Genomic DNA, 23,025 nt, shown 5'->3' on the forward strand with positions numbered 1-23,025 from the left:
TGCATCGGGGCTTCAAAACTGATCCTTCTTCTTAATAATATTGTTATTAATGGCTAAATCTCTTGAAGACATTTCTAAATGTTTAATATGCATTATCACTATTAGCTTTATTTTCAGATGAGCAAATAAGACAAAAATTTTTTGAATAGCTTACCCAAGATTACATGGCTAGTAAGTGAATGGATGGCTTCTTAACCATGACATCCATGGCATACTGCCATTCATGAGTCCCTCTGCCAATTTCGTAGACTAGATTTTCATTATTTCTTACCTGATCTAATACAATACCCTTCTAATTGGTCCTCTTAACTATAGTTCCATCTCCCTTTAATCTGTTTTCCACGTGGCTGCCAGAGTTATTTTTCTAGAAGATAAATGTGATCTCATTAAAATCTTTCAATAGCTTCTTGTGACCCATGACAAAGTACCAGATATTTCACATTAATTACAAGATCCTTCAAAATAACAAATACATTATTTTGTTTCTGTTGTTGCCTCTGAGTTATCCTTCCCCTTGTGTTTTCCCCTATTTTCAAAAAATACATTTTTTAAAAATGTAAGTAAAGATCCCCTTACAAGGCTTTAGTTGCATTTTATTTTGATTTTGTTGTTTTATGTTTTTCTCATTCATTAATAAATTTATAAAAAACCAGTATGTCAAATTTGTGCAATGACACAAAGCAGTAGGAATACTGTACAATAATGGAAAGAACTAAAATAATTAGACACACCTGGTTTTAAATTTCATGACAATGTGTACTTTGTTGGATTTAGTCTGGCTAACTGTGGCTTTTCTATAGGCAAAAAGAGCATAATACGTAACTCACAGGGCTGTTGTGGGTATTCATTAAATAAGTCTTATTTTGCCTGAGAAATTTTAAACATTAAAATATGTCTCTTAGTTATTATTGAGCTATGATCTTTAAAAGATGCTCAGTTAGTCATGAAAGTAACAATGTCTAATCTAAACAGGATAATTAACTCCTATGCCTTAGCTTAAATATTAGCTGTCATGCCCTGATCTGCCTTGTTAGCTTTTTATATGAGAACAGGGGATTTAACTAAGACCAAAGTCAGTGAGGCATGACTGACATATAGAAAAGTAAAAAAAAAAAAAAAATCATTTTAGCCTTTACAAACTGAAATAGATTCTAGAACAATTTGTGAGAAATGTCCCATCCCCCCTTGTTATATTAGTCACACCACAGCTGGCATATCATGTTCCTCTATGGGTGCCAAAGAAGTGTGACTAGAAACAATGTCATGGTTTAAAGATGCAGTGTTATTCCTACCCAAAAGCAGACTGTGGGGAGCATTATCCCTGTCTTTCCATTTTGAAGGGCTATTGTGTGAACTAAAGACTAACTTTATGTAGTGTGACCTGAGACAGAAAAGACAGACATTTAACAGAGGAAAAATGTTGCCTAATGTAAATGAAAAACTCACATTTAGGCATTTCCAAACATCAGGTTATTTTATAACTCAGTGTGCTCTTTGTCACGTGTTCCCAGGAGTGTCCAGGGAGAGCACAACCGCCAGGCAGGCCAGCCTAGAAGAGTTTATTGTACTGAGTTGAAGGTGAAAGAGATAAGCTTTAAAGTCTCATGTTTTGAGAGCCTGTGAATTTTTGAGCCCTACAAAGCCTGAATATTTTTAATTTCCTTTGTACATTAAACAAAAGGATGCATTAGGATATATGTCATATATCTAAAAAAAGTAGTTGTAGTAGAATTTTGTTTCGGGTTTATAAGCCTGAGTTTAATTCTCAATTCTGCCCCTTGCTAATTGGTGACGTTTGTCAACTCATTGACCTCTCTGAATTTAGTTTCTTGTTTGAAAAAGGAGGAAACGTAGAGGATATCTGTCAAGATTAAGTCCAATTGAGTATTTTTAATGAATATTTCTGGCACATAGTCATTCTGAACATAGATCTTTGTTTTGCTTTTTTATCCTAGGTGTTGTGGGTGTATGTGAAAATTAAATTATAACATTGGAGAAAATTCCCTGCCAAATGATTCATTGACAGATGGCAAATCAGTAAGAGTCTGTCACATACATTTTAATACCAGGTGGGCTGCTGGAAACAGCTTTGTTTTCATGGCTAATATTGTTGGCCTGAGCAAAGTATCTGAATTCTTAGCTTGTTTGGGGCAGGTATACTACTGCCATGGACTGCATAAGATGTGGTCAGAGGCCACATTTTCATGCATCCTCCCGGCCTGCAGAGAGAACAGAGAATAAACTGGCAGAATAGTCGAGGAAAAAGCAGTAGAGGGATTTTCCAATATTGTTGCTCACATTCAAGGGCAGGTGTTGCTTAGGTAACTGCTCTAGGACTGATTCTGTGACAGAGTGCGTGGCAGTAGTAACAACACTGTGCAAGCTCAGATCTCTGGGAGGCATGAAGTAAAGGCATTCATTTCCCTTTGGAAAGTGCGAGAGAGTGTGGTAGATACAGAGGCACTATTTACATCTAAGACATAAGCATTCTTTAGCTTAGTCAAAATTATAAATGACAATAGGGAATTATTTCGTTTTCTTTCCACTATCTCCCCCACCCTCACCCTCCAGGTATAGAAGAGTGAGTCTGAACAAGACTGAATGACTTTGGGGAATAACTGCCCCTTTATTATATCTGTGATAAGGTGTTAAGAAGCATAAGATCTTCAAAAGTCGAGTGGAAGGTCAAAGGAGTGAAAATAATCTTGTATCATTTTCTTTAATAATCAAGTTAATGATAGCCTAGAATCTACTCCTTATGACTTTGCAGCAATATTAGAACATCCTTTTTGTCTTTCTCATGTTGGGAAATTTCTCTTTTTCTGTATGATTTATATGTTTAGTGGCAATATTGGAGTTAGATTAGTTAAAGTCTTCGCTGTTTTTATATTGCATGCTCTGAACTTTCCCAATTCATCTATTAGCCTCAATTCAATCTCTGTTCCTCTACTGGCCATTTTCTTCCTCATTATTCCTTATTGACATTGTTATTGTGAATTGGTTCTATTCATATGTAAATCTCATATATTAGTATATAAACTACACTTCTTTAAAAAAAATGCTTTTAGTAGTTTGAATTCTCATTTATGAAAATTTCCAGCTAGTAGGGGTGAAGAAGAAGAGGTAGTTTTTTTCTCTCCAAATTTTCTCTAGGTGGCACTTGGGTTTTTAACTTAAACCAACCGCATGATATTACCTGTAAACTTGCTGTGTAGATAAAGTAACAAAAAGGAAAAACAAAAAGACAGTTCAGAACTCTGTCTGAGGTGGTGGCAGCAGCGCATTGTGTCTAGAGCCAGAGACGCCAGCAGTGCTATACGATGTGCAGGAGCAGCCGTGTTCCGATGATGCTGGCATAGGGACTCTTATGTTGGCAGTGGTGCGTTCCACAGTTTCATACACACATTGGTGGTTATCCTGGCAGCAGTGATGGTATTGTGTCTTTAGTGGCAGCGGCGCTGGTGGTAGAGTCAGTGACATTTTCACCAGATTCATCTGATGACATGATTTCAACGAAAGTTTCAGTTAACTTGGCTTTCATTGCTTTTGGTCTATTTTCAAACTTGCTTCTTCAGCCTTTCTATTGAGTCTGATTTCTGGTACTCTTTAGTTACCAAAGTAACTCAAGCAGAACTCTGACTAGAACAGATGGAAGCAGAATTTAAAAATAAAGTCTCACCCAGGGAAATTTCCAAAACAAACAGGGAGAAAAAGTTTCAGGTATGCCCTGGTCACGCTTCTAATTGAGTTATCCTATATTGATTTCTAAAGAGACTGCTTCAATTAATTGTCCCCGTGCTAATCAAGAAGCTTAAGCAGCACAATATTAAGCCTTTCCAATAGTCTCACCTGCAAAGACTAGGAGCTCTAATATCCATTCTACATCTGCGAAACTGTGTTTGTAGGCTTGGAATGGGCAAAATTTAGTAGAATATATCTTTGAGCAAAGGTAAAATACAAGATGCCCAGCAAAGTAAAGTTCCAAGTACAAGAGGAACTTAAATGTTGGCTGTCAAGATCTGTGGGCTAAGGGGGGAAAAATGTAAAACTTTAGAATACTAACGGCATTTAATGGTGGGAAATTATGTTAGTATATTTCAAATATCCAAAAGGCACTTTTAAAAAACTATCTCCTACTCTTAAAAATTTATTTCAAACTTCCCTTCAGCTTTCTCTGCTGAGTACTAATTTTGTTCTTGTTGTCAACCAGTTCTTGGTCCTTGTCATTGATAAGTTCTGCAGTTGCAAAGGTGGAATGTTTTGACAAATATTGAACATCATACATCTTATACTGTGGACAAGCATGGATGTTTTTTAGCTTCTTCAGATGGTTCTGTAATGGAGCTATATTTGGAAGTTTCCCAGTATGGTGCAACAGCCTCATAGAGAGAGGGAGTTTATAAACTGCAATTTTACAAGAAGAAAGACCAGCTGCTCATCCTGCGTGATTCCTTCTTGAGCTGTTGTATTTCCCCAGCTAAACCTTTCAAGCTTCTATTTATAAATGCACTAGAGGCCCAGTGCATGAAATACGTGCACTTGGGGGAGGGGTCCCTCAGTCCAGGCTTGCACCCTCCCTCTGTCTGGGAGCCCTCGGGGATGTCCAACTGATGGCTTAGGCCAGTTCCCTGTGGGGAGTGGGCCTAAGCCAGCAGTCAGACATCCTCAGCATTGCCACAGAGGTGGGAGAGGCTCCCGCCACTGCCGCTGTGCTAGCCAGCCGTGATCCTGGCTCAGGGATTCTGGCTGAGTGGTGCTCCCCCTATGGGAGTGCACTGACCCCTGGTGGTCAGTGTGCATCATAGCAACCGGTGGTTCCACCATTCGGTCGATTTGTATATTTGTTTTTTATTATACTAGAGGCCTGGTGCATGAAATTCATGCACTGGGGGGTGGGAGGAGTGTCCCCTTAGCCCGGCCTGCACCCTCTCACAGTCTGGGAGTCCTCGGGGGATGTCTGACTGCCACAGAGGTGGGAGAGGGTCACAACACTGCTGCTGCACTGGCCAGCCGTGAGCCCGGCTCAGGGCTTTTGGCTGAGTGGCACTCCCCCTGTGGGAGCGCACTGATCACCAAGGAGCAGCTCCTGCATTGAGCGTCTGCCCCCTGGTGGTCAGTGTGCATCATAGCGACTGGTTGTTCTGCAGTTCAATCGATTTGCATATTAGCCTTTTATTATATAGGATAGGATCTTTAGTATACTGAGTGGTGACAAAGATTTGAATTGACCAGCATATTTTCACTCCATGTGGAGAGAAGTCATGTAAAGACTGAGATACTATATCAAGAGAAAAAAAATAAAACTTGACAATAGAGGAAGATGAGGAGCATCCTTGACTAAGGTTCTGACAGGCACAATGTTTTAAACTATTCACGTTCCTGAAATGATGTTCTCATATCCCTGTTTGGCTTATACAAAAATCTGTAATGTAAAAGAACTATTAAAGGTTTTCATATCAGTCACATTTTTAATTTTCTTCAGAAGTGCTACAGAAAATTACAATGTTTTCTCTTGCAGGAAATTAAAATATAATGTGTGAATACCTTTTAAAAAAGATTTAGTCAAATACTTTCAGACTTATTTTATTACCCAGTTGCATATCAAAACAATAGATAGCAAAATTATATCATATAATTACTTAAAGTTATTCATTAATAACTATAGCAGTCATCATTGGGAGACAACCAATTTAATGGAAAAAGATACTTCAGGTTATTTATCAGTAAAAATATATTATAGAGTTTTCCATTTCATTGACAATTGTAGTGACATTTGCAAAGCCTGAAACTGAATTACACCAGCTCTGCCTACATATTTGGAATGACCAATGGGAAGGCTAGCTCATGGTGACAAATTCTCTTTCTAATAGTGTATGAAGTAATATCAGGTGCCATCTCTTATTGACTTTGTTCTCCTAGTCAAAGAGTGCATTCTATTGTCAAACTTTTACTTTAGCTATTTACAGAAATGAAAAATAAATTATCAGTTAGATAGGTTGATTAATACTACTTACTATTTTCCAGGCATTGCTTAAAGCATTTCACATACATTAATTCATTTGCTCCTTACAACAATACTAGATAATAGGTTCTGTAATTATTCTCATTTACAGATGTGAAAATTGAGACAAAATGAGGCAAAGTAATTTGGCCAAATTTACATTGCAGTTAGCAGAGAAAGGAATTGATTTCCAGAATCTGTACTCTTGATCACTATACTTCATTGTTTCTGATTTTTAAATTTTGCATCATGAGAATCTTATTTATATTTCATGTGTTTTAAATGTAGTTTCATATTTTTGTCCAAGAATATTATTTATTACTAGAGGCCTGGTGCATGAAATTCATGCACTCGGAGGGGTTACCCTCAGCCCGGACTGTACCCTCTCGCAGTCCGGGAGCCCTCAAAGGCTCCCACCACTGCTGCTGTGCTAGCCAGCCATGAGCCCGGCTTCTGGCTGAGCGGCGCTCCCCCTGTGGGAGCACACTGGCCACCAGGGGACAGCTCCTGCATTGAGAATCTGCCCCTGGTGGTCAGTGTGTGTCATAGCGACTGGTCGTTCTGCTGTTCAGTCGATTTGCATATTAGCCTTTTATTATATAGGATACTATCTTATTATGGGCAAGGCCTCTAATTCAATTTTTTTAGGTAGTTAAAGGGAGGGGCAGAATTTTCACTTGAGCCTGAAGCTAAAATTGCCATTAGTTCAAAAATCTGCATACCACTGAGACACATCTTGGTGAGGCTCATTCTGAACCCCCACACTGTTCTATTATGTGTATAACTATTGGGAACCATCTTATCTCTTTAGTGAAAGGAACCTTTTGTTAATGTTACAGTGACTAACTTTATCTCATGAGTTGTGTTTTGGCTTCAAGCCTGTATCCAATATTCATGCAGCAACTTCAGCTCTTTTGTTCAATATTTACCTGGCATATCTTTTATTTTATTTTCTCTAAGTCTTTCTAGATTTTTATGTATTAGACTAGAGGCCCAGTGTGCAAAATTTGTGCATGGGGGGGGGATTCCCTCAGCCTAGCCTACACCCTTTTCAATCTGGAACACCCCTCTCATAATCCAGGACTGCTGGATTTTAACCACTTGCCTGCTTACTGGCTTGATTGCCACCTAACAGCTCCCCTGCTGGCCTGATGGCCCCCAACTGCCCTCCCCTGCTGGTGTGATCACCCCTAACCGCCTCTGCCTTGGCCCCCACCACCGTGGCTTTGTCTGAAAGAAGTTGGATGATAGGAAGATGTCCAGTCTCTCAGTCTAATTAGCATATTACCCTTTCATTAGTATAGATAGTAATAGCCCATGGACACAGACAATAACCTGGCAAAGGCCTGGAAGGGGCAGGTGGAGGGTGGAGGAGATCAATGGGGGGGAAAAAACTAAAACAAAAGGACATCTGTAATACTCTCAACAATAAAGATACATCCTATATAATAAAGAGGTAATATACAAATTGACCATCACACCTTCACACAAGATGGCTACCCCCATGTGGTCAAAAGATGGCCGCCCCCATGTAGTCACAAGATGGCCTCCACAAGATGGCCAGCAGGGGAGGGCAGTTGGGGTCGACCAGGCTGGTAGGGAAGGCAGTTGAGGGCGACCAGGCCTGCAGGGGAGGGAGGGCATTTGGGGGGGACCAGGCCTGCAGGGGAGGACAGTTAGGGGCAACCAGGCTGGCAGGGAGGACAGGTGGGGGGGACCAGGCAGGCAGGGGAGGGCAGTTTAGGGCAATTGGGCCAGCAGGGGAGGGCAGTTGGGGGCGATTGGGCCAGCAGGGGAGCAGTTAGGTGTCAATCATGCTGGCAGGGGAGTGGTTATGGGGTGATCAGGCTGGCAGGCAGAAGCAGTTAGGGGCAATCAGGCAGGCAGACAGGCAAGAGGTTGGGAGCCAGCAGTCTCGGATTGTGAGAGGGATGTCCGACTGCCAGTTTAGACCCGATCCTACAGGTTGGGAGCCAGCAGTTGCAGATTGTGAGAGGGATGTGCGACTGCCAGTTTAGGCCCGATCCCTGTATCGGGCCTAAACTGGCAGTCGGACATCTCCCGAGGGGTCCCAGATTGGAGAGGGTGCAGGCTGGGATGAGGGACAGCCCCCACTCAATGCACAAATTTCGTGCACCGGGCCTCTAGTTTTAAATAAAGGAAAATATCTTAGTTGAAAAAGAGTTTTATGTGAAATAATATAAGTAATTGCTCTACACTGTGCTTTATATTCTCAACTCCTCTCAAAGAGATATTAATTGACCCTATGTTCACTTAATATTAATTGACTCTATGTTCACTGACTGCAGGACTAATTCCGGTATTCGGTCAAGCCTTCAGTTGTTACGGACCTTCGCTCTTTGTATATATGATGTTCGAATATCAGCCTGCCTCTGTAACTAATTCACAGTTTTGTAACATTTCACATTAGTTGAAGAAACTATACTAGTATAGCCAATGTCTAATCCTGGAGTTTTGCTAATAAAGTAAAGGACCAATGTGTCATCTAGGATTGTATGTGGCTGTAAGTCACAAATGATTATGGGTTAAATAAGATGCTTACTTCTCGTTCATGGAAAAGTTGATAGGAGATTGGCAGTCTAGTAAGTGGCTTCTGCAGCAAGTAGCTTTTTATATCATGGTCCAGTATGTTACTTAGGTTCCATCCATCACTGGCAAAATAATTGGGGGGAAAATCCAATAAAGGGCATTTCCTAGAAACTTTTAATTCCACTTCTGCTTGCATTCTATTGGGTATAAATTAGTTATTTAGCTTCAAAGGAGGCTGGGAAATGTAGTGTTTATTTATACAGGCACATGCCAAATTAACAGGAGATAAGGGCAAGTGGAGAACAGGTATTAAAGCATGTCTATTAATTTCTGCCACATCCAGAGCATAACTTTGAGTTCTTATTTGTAAGATGGATAATAGTGTATTCTACAAACTTCTCTAATAACCAATTTCATTAACTTGGCTGTCTTTTCTCATACATGTAATCAATTCCTTTGGTTATATCTCCAACATTCTATTTCTTAAAACCCTGTGCAGTTAAAAGACCATCCAAGGCACAAACACTCAGTGTGATTATTATTATTTTCCCTCCCAAAGACCATTAGCCTCTTATCATTTTTCCTAACAGTATTTTCCACTGTGCTTTTATAATCATTTTTAAAAATTTTTTTTATTGATTTCAGAGAGGAAGGGAGAGGGGAGAGTGATAGAAACATCAATGATGAGAGAGGATCATTAATTGGCTGCTTCCTGCATGCCCGCACTAGGGATGGAGCCTGTAAGCCAGGCATATGCTCTGCCAGGAAACAAACCTGGACCTGGTTTATAGGTCTACCAATGCTCAACCACTGAACCACACTGGTCGAGCTCCACTGTGCTTTTAAATGAGGGAAAATTACATTATTTTTCAGCATTTTCTACCTCCTCCTCTTACCTGAAGCTAACATTGCTTTGAGACCAAAACAAACTTTAAAGAACTTTTGAATGAAGGGCTATTCTTTCTTCTATTTCCACTGAGTCACAGAGAAGAGATGTTGAGATATTCCTTCTTTGCATTTAGCCCTTTGTACTATCAGATGACTATACTTCCAAGTTCACAAAGCCCAATGCTATGCTCCACTCACCTTCCAGGGAGCCTCTCACCTCCTCACTCTCCTGCTCTCTACTTCTCTCCTTCCTATCATGTCTCCTATTATATCAAGACTACTTTCTTGCTTGTCATGGATTTCAGATATCGAGGTCATGGGAATGGTGATAAACTATGAAAGTGCTAGGAAATTATGCAGTTTGGGGAAGACATGTGACTTATATTGGTCGGATAAATATGCACTTTTATAAACTAGGCTTGAAATTTTTCGTGTTCCACTCTATAAATTTATAATAGCGGCATTTGTTCTTTAACAATAGGACAGGACTTAATTTTGTGAAGACAAATTGTAGACCCTCAGAAACTTTGCAGTTGGATACCATCTCACTAAGAATGGAACAGCCTACTCTCACATGAATGATCTGAGTCTCTCATGCAGAGAAGCAGTTTTGCCAAGTTTCAGATGAGGGATTTCCAGACACAGCATTCCATATTTATCTTGACATTATATTTTCCAATGAAACATTGCCCTGAATCTACTTTGCTGTTCAGGAATGATATCTACCTCTTTACACACAGATTTGCTTTATTTCGAGCCAAACGCTGCTTAATAAAATGATCTAAACTCCTCAATTCCCTATAGCCATTTCTAAATTCTATAATAACCTTATCTAGGTCTTTGGGGAGAGGCATTCCAACTTTTTCATAGGGTGTCTTCCATTATTATAACAAATCAATAAACCCTAATATTTTAAACTATAGGTTAGCATCAGGAGTCATCAGACAGGCTATTATAAGCCCTATCACGGTGCTAAAATTCTGAGGCCATAGATTTTATAAGCTAATTCTATTCAGTTAGAGGAAGACCTCAAGAGTTCAAAGTTAATAATCTGGCAAGTCCCAGTGTAAGTAAGTTTCCAGGCAAGAATTCCAAGAAGGAGCTACAGTGGTAAGTACTTAGAGTTTGGCATTATGTAGATACTAGAGGCCCTATGCATGAAATTCATACAGTCGGGGGGGGGGGGTGTCCCTCAGCCCAGCCTGCGCCCTCTCACAGTCTGGGAACCCTTGGGGGATGTCCGACTGACGGCTTTAGCCTACTCCCTCAGCGCTGCCGCAGAGGCGAGAGAGGCTCCCACCACCGACACTGCACTCACCAGCCGTGAGCCCGGCTTCTGGCTGAGTAGCACTCCCCCTGTGGGAGTGCACTGACCACTAGGGGGCAGCTCCTGCATTTAGTGTCTGCCCCCTGGTGGTCAGTGCACGTCATAGTGACCAGTCATTCTGCCATTCAGTCTATTTGCATATTAGCCTTTTATTATATAGGACTAGAGGCCCGGTGCACGAAATTCGTGCACTGGGGAGGGTGTCCCTCAGCCCAGCTTGCACCCTCTCTAATATGGGACCCCTCGGGGGATGTCCAACTGCAGGTTTATGCCTGATCCCTGTGGAATCGGGCCTAAACCTGCAATTGGACATCCCTCTCACAATCCGGGACCGCTGGCTCCTAACCGCTCACCTACCTGCCTGATTGCCCCCTAACTGCTCCCTTGCTGGCCTGATTGCCTTCTAACTGCTCCTCTGCAGGCCTGATTGCCCCCAAATACCCTCCCCTGCTGGCCTGATCACCCCCAAGGCTTTTATTAGTATAGATATGACCCTGCACAGAAAATTTTACTAACCCTGCTTTACAATAAGGGCTTGACGATTGAATCATTAGGACCAGACACCAAGATTTCCTTTCTTTGAATAGTGGAGGGAATACTTATCTTGTCTTTAAGTTGCCTGGAAATTAAAATGAGATAATGTCTTAGAAAAGTATAAAAGCACCATATAAAGACAACTGTCTTTTTAATGAAGTGGTAAAATGAAAAACACTTTTTATTCTCCCCTTCCTTCCTTTACAGCTTTTATTTAAACTTTGAAATTTATAAAAATTTCACTCCAATTTTCATTTCTTTCCATTCAACATTATTTTGTATTGGTTTCAGGTTTTATATTAGTTACAGAATAGTGGTTAGACAATCATATACTTTACAAAGTGTTTCCCGATATTTCTAGTACCCACCTGGCATCATACCATCATTATAACACTATTGACTATATTCCCTATTTAAGTGACAATGGGTTTACAGGTTCCTTTCAGTCTTTCTTTTGTGTTGCTCTTCCTTCCTTTTCTTTCTCACTTCTTCCCTCATTTTCTTTATATAGTATCTCAATTGGCCATCAAAGCTCAGTGAAGGCACTGGGACACGCTTCATCCATTTTACAGACCAGGAAACTGAGGCCAATTCCAGTTGGCTGTGGAACTTGACTCAGTACACAGGAAGCCCTCAGAGCCATGCTCTTTGCACTTCCTAAGGGGCAGCCGCCCAGCAAACAGAACAAACCTTCCAGTCAGGCTTCCGAGCCTCTTTCTCGAGCACCCCTTCATTACAGATGCTCCACATTCTTTCCTCTCCCCGCATTGTTTACTGCCCCCCCCCCCCCTTCTCCAAAGCAGGTGGAAGGCTTCCCACTCACTGCCTAGGCATGCTCTACCATGGGGCAGGGTGTCGCGAGCTTGCTTTTGGGTCAAGGCAGGAGCAGGAGTCACTGCCTCTGAAGTGTGAAGGCTACCTGAGCGTGGCCGGTTAGCACTGGGAGCTTCTCTGAATCACATCAGTCAGTCCAGTACCCTGCAGTGCAGCACCCCTCCACTGAGGTGGCACCACCCCTCAACCCCCGCCTCAGGGGTGAGAGTCCTTGCCCCTCTGCCAGGAGTCCTTCCATGCTCCTTGATCCCTGGCTGGGCCCACCCACGTCTTGGGGGCACTGCAGAACCTCTGTCTCTCTGCAGATGAGGCAGATCCCTGCCCTAGGTCTCTGCAAAGCTATGAATCTGGGTCTCAGCAACCACATGCCTGCAATGTTCCCAGGGACCCCGGGAGCGGCTGGGCGAGTCCCGCCTCACATCCCCGGGGTGCCGATCTCCCCAGGGACCTCCGGGAGAGGCTGGGCCAGCCCAGCCACGCCACGCCCCCCCTGTTGCCGATCTCCCCAGGGACCCTCTGGAACGAAGGACTGGGCAGCCAGGTCTCGCCTCCCCAGAGCAGCGATCTCCCCAGGGACCCCCGGGAGCGGCTGGGCAGCCCAGCCTCGCCTCCCCAGGGCAACGATCTTCCCAGCGACCCCTGGAACTAAGAGGACTGGGTGCTGCCATCTTGATCTTCTCCACTGCCAGATAGGCCACCCGGAGTCCCGCCCCCCAGCCTCCTGCCGGCCCAATCGTGGGTGTAGTGGAGGTGCGGTCAATTTGCATGTTTCTCTATTACAAGGTAGGATGGTTATCTATCTTAGCTCCAGCCATTAAAATTATATGCTATTGGTTGTTACTTAATCTCTTAAACATTGTTTTTCTTCTCTGGAAAGTAGGAAATAATAACACAGCATTGTGGTACAGATAAAATGTAATTTATTTACCAAAAGGCTTGACAGGTGAAACATTCTCAGTGAGTGACAGGGATTATTGTTTGGGACAGGGCACTTCATTTACAGTGAAGAGAAATGGATGCAAATCTCCACACTTCTATTTATAGCTTTTTAACTATCTTACGTCAGTTACTCTCACTTTATCTCATATGCAAAGTGGGAATAAGAACAAAAATGGACAGAGTTGAGTTATTAAGTGTGATAACATAATAAACATGCTCAGGATAGTATCTGATAAGCAATAGGCATTCCATTAATGTTAGTTTTCATTTTCTCCCTACCTATGTTTTATAGTCATGGTTTGAAAAATACGATAACTGAAAAGAGCGCAATTTGAAGAGAATGATATTTCAGTTAGTATGCATATGTTATATGAGAACAGGTCTGTTTTCCCTGCTCCTTTCCATGTAGTACATCCCTAGCTGTCACATGGCAGGTACTGAGCTATAAGAATAGTACCTGAATATACACCCTTCCTGAGTCAGTGTCCACCAGAAAGGCATTTCTGAGTCTTCTGATATACCCAAATGTGCGTGTTGGGGGTAGTGGTGATGATGATATTCTCCTGATCATTCCAGATATCAGCTGATCTCTATTCAACAAAGAAAGGACATATAAATTAGTCATAAGAAATGTTTAAATGGCTTTCTACTCCGGCCCTGGTAATAAATATAAAATATAGAATCACAGATAGAAGATAGGACACAGTGCCCCAGTCCAACTTCTTTTGCCCTTCGCACCAGCTAGGATTTTAGGCTCTTACTTATGGCGTCCCATATGAATATTATCTTCCTCTTTTTAGATACTTTGCTTCATATGTCCTGACATCCCCCTGTCCCAGTGACTCAAGACCCTCCACTCCAAATGTATGAGTCTCAAATGCTCTCCTCTGACACTTTCTGTGAACCAAAGTTATTCGTGTGTGTGTGTGTGTGTGTGTTTGTGTAAAGCCATTATTTATAGCTTGAAATTAATATTTATTAGTATAAGGCAGTTGCAATGTGATTTTATTTTAAAGTTGGAGCAATGGTATCAACATCCTCTTTGCAAAGAGAAATCTTATCTATTTTTGTGCCTGAAAGATTCCTGTCCATTCTTAGGTTTCTTCATTCTGCTTTGCTTTGTGTGTGAAACTAATAACCTCTGCAAGGAGCAAGAAAACAGACAAAGACACAGGCCAGTGAATTACTTCAGGTCATTCATTTCTAATTTGGAAGGCCAGTTCTGAATCCAAGGTATCTTCCAGACAAAGAAATTAAGATAACTTGAGAAAAAATTTGAAAAGAGGCACTCTGATTCAGAATAATAGATGAGGTCTGCAAGTGAGGTTTTGTGTGATTATTTCACAAAACAGGGAGCATTTAGTTTCAGACTCCATTCATTTTAATTTCAAAATCTTTATTTCATCTCCAGCCTGTATAATATTTCCAGGGACTCATTCTTCCTAAATCCATAGATTCTGGGAATATTTCTATACGGAATCCTTAAGCAAGAATATACTAGCGATACCCTCAGTCTGGAATCACTTTATATTTTTAATTTTTGTAATGCAGATATTTCAAAATTCAAATGATACAAAGGAATAGACCATGGAAATACTCTTTTCTATTCTTGTTTCTCAATGAGAGCAATGTTACTAGATCAGAATCTTGCATATCTTTTGGGGGTCACTTTACACTTAATTCCTGACCTGAAATTTTTCAGAAAATTCCAATAAATCTAAAGTTTGGTTGCAAATCCATAGGAGGCCTAATGAAGATTTAAATTCTCAGGGATTTAATATATATATTGATGTCAGGGATGAAGGGAGAAGAAGAGAGAGAGAGAAAGAAGCACTGATTGGCTGCCTCCTGCATGCCCCACACAGGGGATCTAGCCTGCAACCAGGGCATGTGACCCCCTGGATCATAAATCAATGCTCAACCGCTGAGCCATGTCAGCTGAACTACTAAATATATATATTTCAGCTAACCAATCTACTCAAGAAGATTTGTTTACAAATATTTCCTAGTTGTGTGTGTGTGTGTGTGTGTGTGTGTGTGTGTGTGTGTGTGTGAAAAAGGATATCTGGATTTCTGTACTCTGGGTTGCCGGAAATTGTAATTTCCCCCCTTAATTTTTCACCCTTGCATCTACTCATAGAGGAGGTTTTACAAATGCAAATTTAGGTTTTAAAAAAAAGGAACTTTCTTGATTGAATCAGTATAATTAAGGGTAATTTTATAGAATAATAACATTGCCTTTTTGTGTGTGAAAGGAAGATTAATAATTTCTTCATCTTTTCTATATAACTTTATCTTTTCTTTTTTTCCTTCCTTGTTATTTTCTTTCTCTAAAGATTGAGTTTTAGTCTATACTATGTCCCTCTACTTTTGAAAAATGTTATTCAGTGACTTCTATTTTAGAATACTTTAAGATTATTATTGGCTCAAAATCTTGCTGCATTCTCTGGTACTCTTGCCTTATTTTTTTTGGCATTATAGTCAAAATAACTCACACTTTTAATTCACATTTCTATTGTTTATGTCATAGTTCATGAATAGCTTATAATAGCAAACAAGCTATAACCAATATTACAAATGGAATTTTTGCTTTGAAATATGTTGTAATATTATGGTTAGAGGCAAAACATTATCAGTTTACATAAATTTAAACTTAATTCTAAGAAAAAGAAGTGTACATTGAGGCAAATATAAAGAACTGAGATAAACATTAAGAATGAATAAAAATGTCACGTAAGACTCAACTTCAAGTATTACTAATTTTTTGTTTTATGTATTTATTTTTAAAAAATGTGCATTTTAAATGTTGGGATAATTTAGTATATACCATTTTTGCTTCCTTTTAAAAAAACACACACAATACAGTGTTATTAAATTATTCTTTACAGCACTGGTTTAATTTGTTGCATAGTCTGCTATTACATGTATGTAATATTTCTTTTGACCAAACTCCTTTTGTGGGACATTTAAAAACACTCTAAATGTCAGGATGTCAACCAAAGAAATTTAAGTCCCATCACAAATAGTAACATTAGAATTAGTTTCCAATTATTTATTATTTTAGATATTACTGATGCAATAATTATTTTTGTACTTAAATACACTTTCACATCTCTGTTTTCTTAGAGTAAATATTGAGAAACAGAATTCTTGGGTCACAAAGGGAATTTTGAGGTTTTTAAAATGTTATTAATACCTGTTAATATTCCCCAGGAGAGTAGCAGAACTCACATTTTTTTATATGCTTACTAGTAATGATGGATATGAAGGTTAAATTTTTATCTCCAGTAAACAAACTATGTACATTATGACTGAGGTACATTATTTTAGTAATTTACCAAAACAAGAAACTGTGGTAGAAGTTTCAAGCTTACTTACCTAATATCACCTCCAAAGATTCAGAGAACAATTCATGAAACAAATCCTCTGTTAAGTACCAGTCGAATGAACAGTGCTCATCTTTTTAAGTCTCTCCAACTAATTAATACTCTTGTTTGTAGTTTTCAAATGTACCCAACCATTACTGTAGAGTCCTTATTCATTCTTTCCACTTCAGCAATTTGAAAAATTCAAAATGATTGGTATATACTGAGGTTTAATAATTTTTATAGAGTTCACAATTTCAGTACATTTTAGTTCACTCATGATGAGCAATCAAAAACTTAGGCTCTTGATTCCTACCTGGGCTTATACTTCTGTCTCAAACAAATACTGATTGTTGACCTTGAGCAAGTTACTGGACTTTTCTGTACCTCAATGTCTGTGTATTTAGAATGAATACAATAATAGTAATGTACCACATACAGTCCTTTTGATTAGTTGTTATTTGTAAAATTCTGAAAGGAATACTTGGCATGTTCACTATTATTGCTACTGCTGTATATTGAATCAAAAATTTTAATTTTAAATGGAAAATATAGACATTTCACTCACTTCTCCCACTCTGGGATACTGATAATGCACATACACAAGAATTGTGGGCTGCTTGTTTTATTAATGTAAATATAATAATACATCCATAGGAAGTACTGGCAAAAGCTGTCCAAAAATATCTTGGCATAGGTTTAAAAATGAAGTGAAAATAGAAATAGATTTATCTTTCTTAGAAGTGTGTGTGTGGAGAGAGAAGAGAGAGAGAGAGAGAGAGAGAGAGAGAGAGAGAGAGAGAATGAGAACTATCCCTCTTGAGCAGATTTGGGGCCATCAATTACAGTAGTGAATGATGAAAGGTTCAGAGTGATATTGTCCCATGACTTTTGTGTAGCTGTAAGTTTGCTGGTGTTTAATTTCCGCTGCCATGGAAACTGTCCTGACCAGCACAGATTCTCAGTGATTTCCTGCAGGCAGAGTGACAACATATCTAAGAAGAATGATACTGTCTCAATTACCATCAATCAATGTTTATTGAACTCCAGCAGCCTGTCTTGAGCCCCATTAGGAGTTTGCACTGAGATTTGCCCCCAGCTTGCACTTGGTTGAACTGAGACACAGGAGGTCAGACAGTTGAAGCAGAGTGGCTCCAGAATACAGCCAGGAATTAAGGCTATAAATTCTGCAGAATCAGGGCTTTAGTGATTGAATCACTAAGGTCTTGGTGAAAATTTAAAAACACTCTAAATGTCAAGATGTCAACCAAAGGAATTTCGATTCCATCAGAAATAGTAACATTGGAATTAGGTACTTTCAAAATACACATTTGACAGATTCATTTTTCTTAATGTTCCTTCTAGTATTTTCTACTGTTTGATACGTTAGAATCTATTTTGTAAATATCCTTTTGTATTTCTGCACTCTTTGTTATTTACCAAGTATTTTACCGAGCCACTCAGCTCGAAGCTTCTACACATCAGGATAAAGTTTCTGGATCAATTCATCCTGTCGAGATTCATGCCTTGATTATTTTGTCTCTCTCATAAGCTGCTTCCTCTTCACCCTGTTTCTGTACATGGCCAGTTTGCTGGAACAAAGGATCCCTAGGCAGTCTCAGATGTGCCCTTTAATCTTTCCTAAAGTTTGTTTTTACTTTCTGAACTTGTAATAGTTCTTGCAGTTCACATATCTTGGCTCTACTGCTTTTTCCGTTTCTTCTGCTATGAGAAAACAAAAATTAAAGTAATACAGCATCAAAACCCACTATCATGCTCTTCCCACACACTGCTCTTCTTGTCTAGAATTTTTGTTCTTGAGACTATTTTGATCCTATGAGTTAAAAGGCCTCCATTTCCTAATGTCTAGTTAGGTACACTCTCCCCGTTTCCACTATACTTAAAACAATAATTTAGTTATAGCATTTAACCCTTTATATTGTACTTACTTATTTAAATGTTTTCCTTTGCATTTTTTTTAAAACTCCTTGACTGAAATGACTACATGTCCTGTATCTTGTATATTCTGCTTTACACTCAGCAATTGGTATCAGTGCAGATATGTTTATTGCCATGAATGAACAATAAAATAAAAGACTTAACAAAAAAATTCCCACTCTTTGTAACCTTTCTGTTTTGTTTCTTCAGGGTGATGTACTACTTCACACCTATGATCTACTGGAGGATAGGAACTGGAGTTAGAAATCTCATTCTTGTTGACTATATGTCAGCATTTAATAACATACCGAACCAATGTTAGTTGATATTAATTTATGTTATGTCGGTTTATAATATTGAGTTATGATTATTAAATACTCATTAGATAACTCCTGGATCCACCAAATTGTTCAACAATGACTCCAATTCTTGGAAGCCAACAGTGACATTTGCAGAACCTACCTGTGAAATATCACTGCTGCACTTCAGTTTTAAGGAGAAATGAAGGTCTTGTCTCTGGAAAATGGTCAATGTTTTGAGGCACTCTCCTAGCATCTGAATGACCACACCCTTAGTTACTCTCTACAATGAGCTCATAGGCTGGTTTTCTAAACCTAGTTGTCATTTTCCTTTTTCAAATGGGAAGTTTGAAGAAATAGGGATGCACATGTATTCATCTGTGGAAACTAATTAACATTTTAATAGCATTATCATATTCTCTGCTATTAGTATTTTGTTGATTTCATCCCCAATTTATTTGTATGTTTTTAAACTTCACTTTATTGCAGTATGATTGACATATAAAGAGCTGTACTAGTACATATTTAATGCATACAACTTGATGAGTTCAGGAATAAGTACGCACCCTTGAAACTATCAACACCATCAAAGGCCATAGACATATGTATCACCTTCTGAAGCTTCCTAACACCCTTTCACCCTTTTATTATTTGTTTCTTTGTTTGGTAGGAGCACAACTTAAGATCTAACCTTTTAGAAAATTTTAGGCATGAAGTACATGTCTTGTTAGCTCTAGGCACTGTGCCGTACAGTATATTTCCACAACTTACATATTTGCGTAACAGAAGTGTTGAGCCCTTTGTTTTGACCATCACCTTCCCATTGCCCTTCCTCCCAACCCCTGGCAACCACCACTCTACTCTCTGCTTCTAGTTTATTTTGTATTTCATGTATAAGTGATATCATGCAGTATTTGTCATTCTGTATCTGTCTTATTTCACTCAGTGTAATGTCTCTCTTCCAGATACATTTGTGTTGTCACAAATGGCACTATTTCCCTTTTTGTTTAAGGATGAATAATATTCTATGTACGTATATACTTCATATTTTATCCATTGATCTCTCTATGGACATTAAAGTTGTTCCCATATCTTGGCTATTATTAATAATGCTGCAATCAAGGTGATTTCAATATCTTTATTACCATTTTATAAAGAAAGTTTGAAATCTTTTACTCAGTTTTAAATTATGTATTTTTTCACCTTGGCCACATTTGAGCCAGAGCCAGACAACACAGAAAAAGGCAGCTTCCATGTATGTTGGCACTTCCATTGGTGGCGCTGTTGCAAGGATTGGCTGCAAAGGGTAGTAGGGGGGAAATTAGCTGTTCAAAACATCTAATATATAATTTCATCATGTATTTGTGAAGTATTGTGATACCCTCTCATAGCAACTATATTTAACATATTCTAATGTAAAATTTAAGCAATTTTACAACTAAATATGATGGGAAGTTATTTGCTATTTTGGCTTATTTGCACCATTTTTATCCTTCACCTATTAACTTGATATTACATAACTTGCTGATAAGAAACAAAGCTAGCACTCAGTTAAATCTCAGTTTCTAATCTGTTGCTTAGATACTGAGCCATGCTGTTTCCATTGTATATTTGTGCCCCAATCATTACCTCTGGCATTTATATTTGTAATCCTATGTTTGTTTTCTTCATTTTTTATAATAGTGCTAAAATATTTAGACCATTGCATTAAGTCAAATGGTATGAAGTTCCAAAATGTTTTACCTTTTAATTTTAAAAATTCTACTCATCTTTCTTCCTCCTAACCCCCCACAAAAAGAGAATGTCTTAGCAAAATGTACAGATAGAGCAACAATGTTCCTAATGTTGCCTTTCTTAAATCCTAAATGAAAGACACATTTAAAATACAGCTATTGGAGGTGGAGGTAGAAGGGGGTCCTAATATAAGGTGACAGGAGAAGATTTGACGTGGGTGGTAAGCACATGGTGCAATATAAGATCTTGTAACATATAAACCCACACCTGAAATCTGTATGTTCATGTTGACCAATGTCATCCCAATAAAGTTAATTAAAAAATAAAATATAGCTATCATTATTGTCTGATAAATGTAGTCTTTCAGATCATCATATTCTCTTGTTAAATATCTTCAAGTACTTTGAAACCTGTTTGCTGAGTGACTATATTCTTGAACATATTAAAAACATTTGTCAGCAGTCTGTTCAGACTGTTGAACCTCAGAGGGAAGGCAGGGGAGGGTGAGTGGGAAGAGATCAACCAATGAACTTGTATGCATATATGCATAACCCATGGACAGGGACAATGGAGTGGTGATGGCCTGGGAATGGAGAAAGGACAGGAGCAGTCTAGAAGAGGTTAATGGGGGGGAAAGGAGAGCCTATGTAATACTTTCAACAATAAAACATTTAACTTAATATCAATGAATACTATTAATGAGTGTGTTTGCATTGGCCTCTGTTTTAAATTCCTAAAATTTTACATTCCTTTAAATTGTCCTAAAATAATCAAGACTAATGTTAAGATCTCTTTGAGAAAAAAAGACTCTCCCTCCTAATTTTAGAATAATATTCTTTATCTAAAAGGGAATTTGAGATCTAGGCTAAACACCAGTTTTTAAGATATTATCTCCTGTGATGAAAAACCCATTACTTTTCCTTTTTATGAACACTTTTTGGAGTCTTTTTGAACAATACTCTTGCTGCTATTAAAATTATTAAGGGATTTATAGGCAAATCTATACTAATAAAAGGGTAATATGCAAATTGGTCATGACACCTTCACAGTAAAAACTGACCAGCAGGCTGCATGGGGCAACCAGGCTGGCAGGGAGGGGCAGTGAGGGGAGACAGGCCAGCAGGGGTAGCAGTTGGGGGTGACCAGTCTGGCAGGGGGGGCAGTTGGGAGTGACCAGGTCAGCAGGGGGGGCAGTGAGGGGTGACCAGGCCAGCAGGGGGAACAGTGAGGGGCGACCATTCCGGCAGGGGGCAGTTGGGGGTGACCAGGCCAGCAGGGGGGGGGGGGGCAATAGGGAGCAACAAGGCTGTCAGGGGGGTAGTTGGGGGTGACCAGGCCACCAGGGGGGGGCAGTTGGAGGCAAACAGGCCAGCAGGGGGCAGTTAGGGGCGATCAGGCTGGCAGGCAGAGGCAGTTAGGGGTGATCAGTCTGGTGGGGGGGGGGCAGTTAGGGGCAATCAGGCAGGCAGGCAGGTGAGCAGTTAGTAGCCAGTGGTCCCAGATTGTGAGAGGGATGTCCAACTGCCAGTTTTGGCCAGATCCCTGGAATCGGGCCGAAACCGGCAGTTGGACATCCCCTGAGGAATCCTGGATTGGAGAGGGTCCAGGCTGTGCTGAGGGGACCTCCCCCCCTTCTGTGCACAAATTTCATGCACCAGGCCTCTAGTAAGCTAATAAAGAAAGAAAATAATAACACCACACATACTTATCTCATGATATCTGCTTAGATTATTCAGTAGATTGCCAAAAGAAATACCTGTTCCCAAGGCATTCTTAATCTATTTAGAGAACTGAGATATGTATGCTATAAAGCTATAAGACTCCATACATTCTGTGAAAGTAGAAAATATAATTAGTGCCAATTATATTAGGTTACTGTGATCACTGACTCTTAAGGGCTGGATAAGAAATAAACTGGTAAGTCTTTGCAGACAATCAAATCAGGGTAGAAACAGGGAAGTGCAAATACATACTATTTGCTTAAGAACAATAAGAAAAATGGTCTGGCATATGATGGCATGGCAGGGATTAGAATATAGCTTTTAGACATTAATTTTTAGGTGCTATTAAACTTAAACCTATAGATACTAGCGAACTGGTGACAGTTGTTGAAAACAGAATAATGAATAAGTCTATAAGATAAATTAGTATAGAGCTGCACAAAATTTTGGTTTGGGGATAATAAATCTAGGGGAGTGTGGTGCCAGTAGAAATTACATATAGGTTATATTCATGTGAATATTAGAAAGGAACAAAATGTTTGACTAACTTGGAAGAAATGAGTCTTGAGACTGTTCAGTTGAGCACATTAATGAGTTTACTCAACTAGAGGGAAATAGAAAAACTGCATTGCACAATTACTTCCTTTTAACAGGATTTTAAAAATGGAATAATAGGAATAACATCATGGGACAAGAAAGATATTAATTAACATCTCTTTAACCTTTTCCTGTTTTCTTTACACATTAGCTTTCTTTATCACTTGCTTCTTAACACAATAAGTAGGAATTGGTAAATTCTACTAAGGTTAGTACTATTTTTCTGACTTTAAAGTGAATGTTATATTAGAATTGTCTTCCAATCAGTACAGTGAGGCAGCTAGACAAACAAATGATT

This window comes from Eptesicus fuscus, chromosome 12, assembly GCF_027574615.1.
Source record: "Eptesicus fuscus isolate TK198812 chromosome 12, DD_ASM_mEF_20220401, whole genome shotgun sequence".
Taxonomy (NCBI): domain Eukaryota; kingdom Metazoa; phylum Chordata; class Mammalia; order Chiroptera; family Vespertilionidae; genus Eptesicus; species Eptesicus fuscus.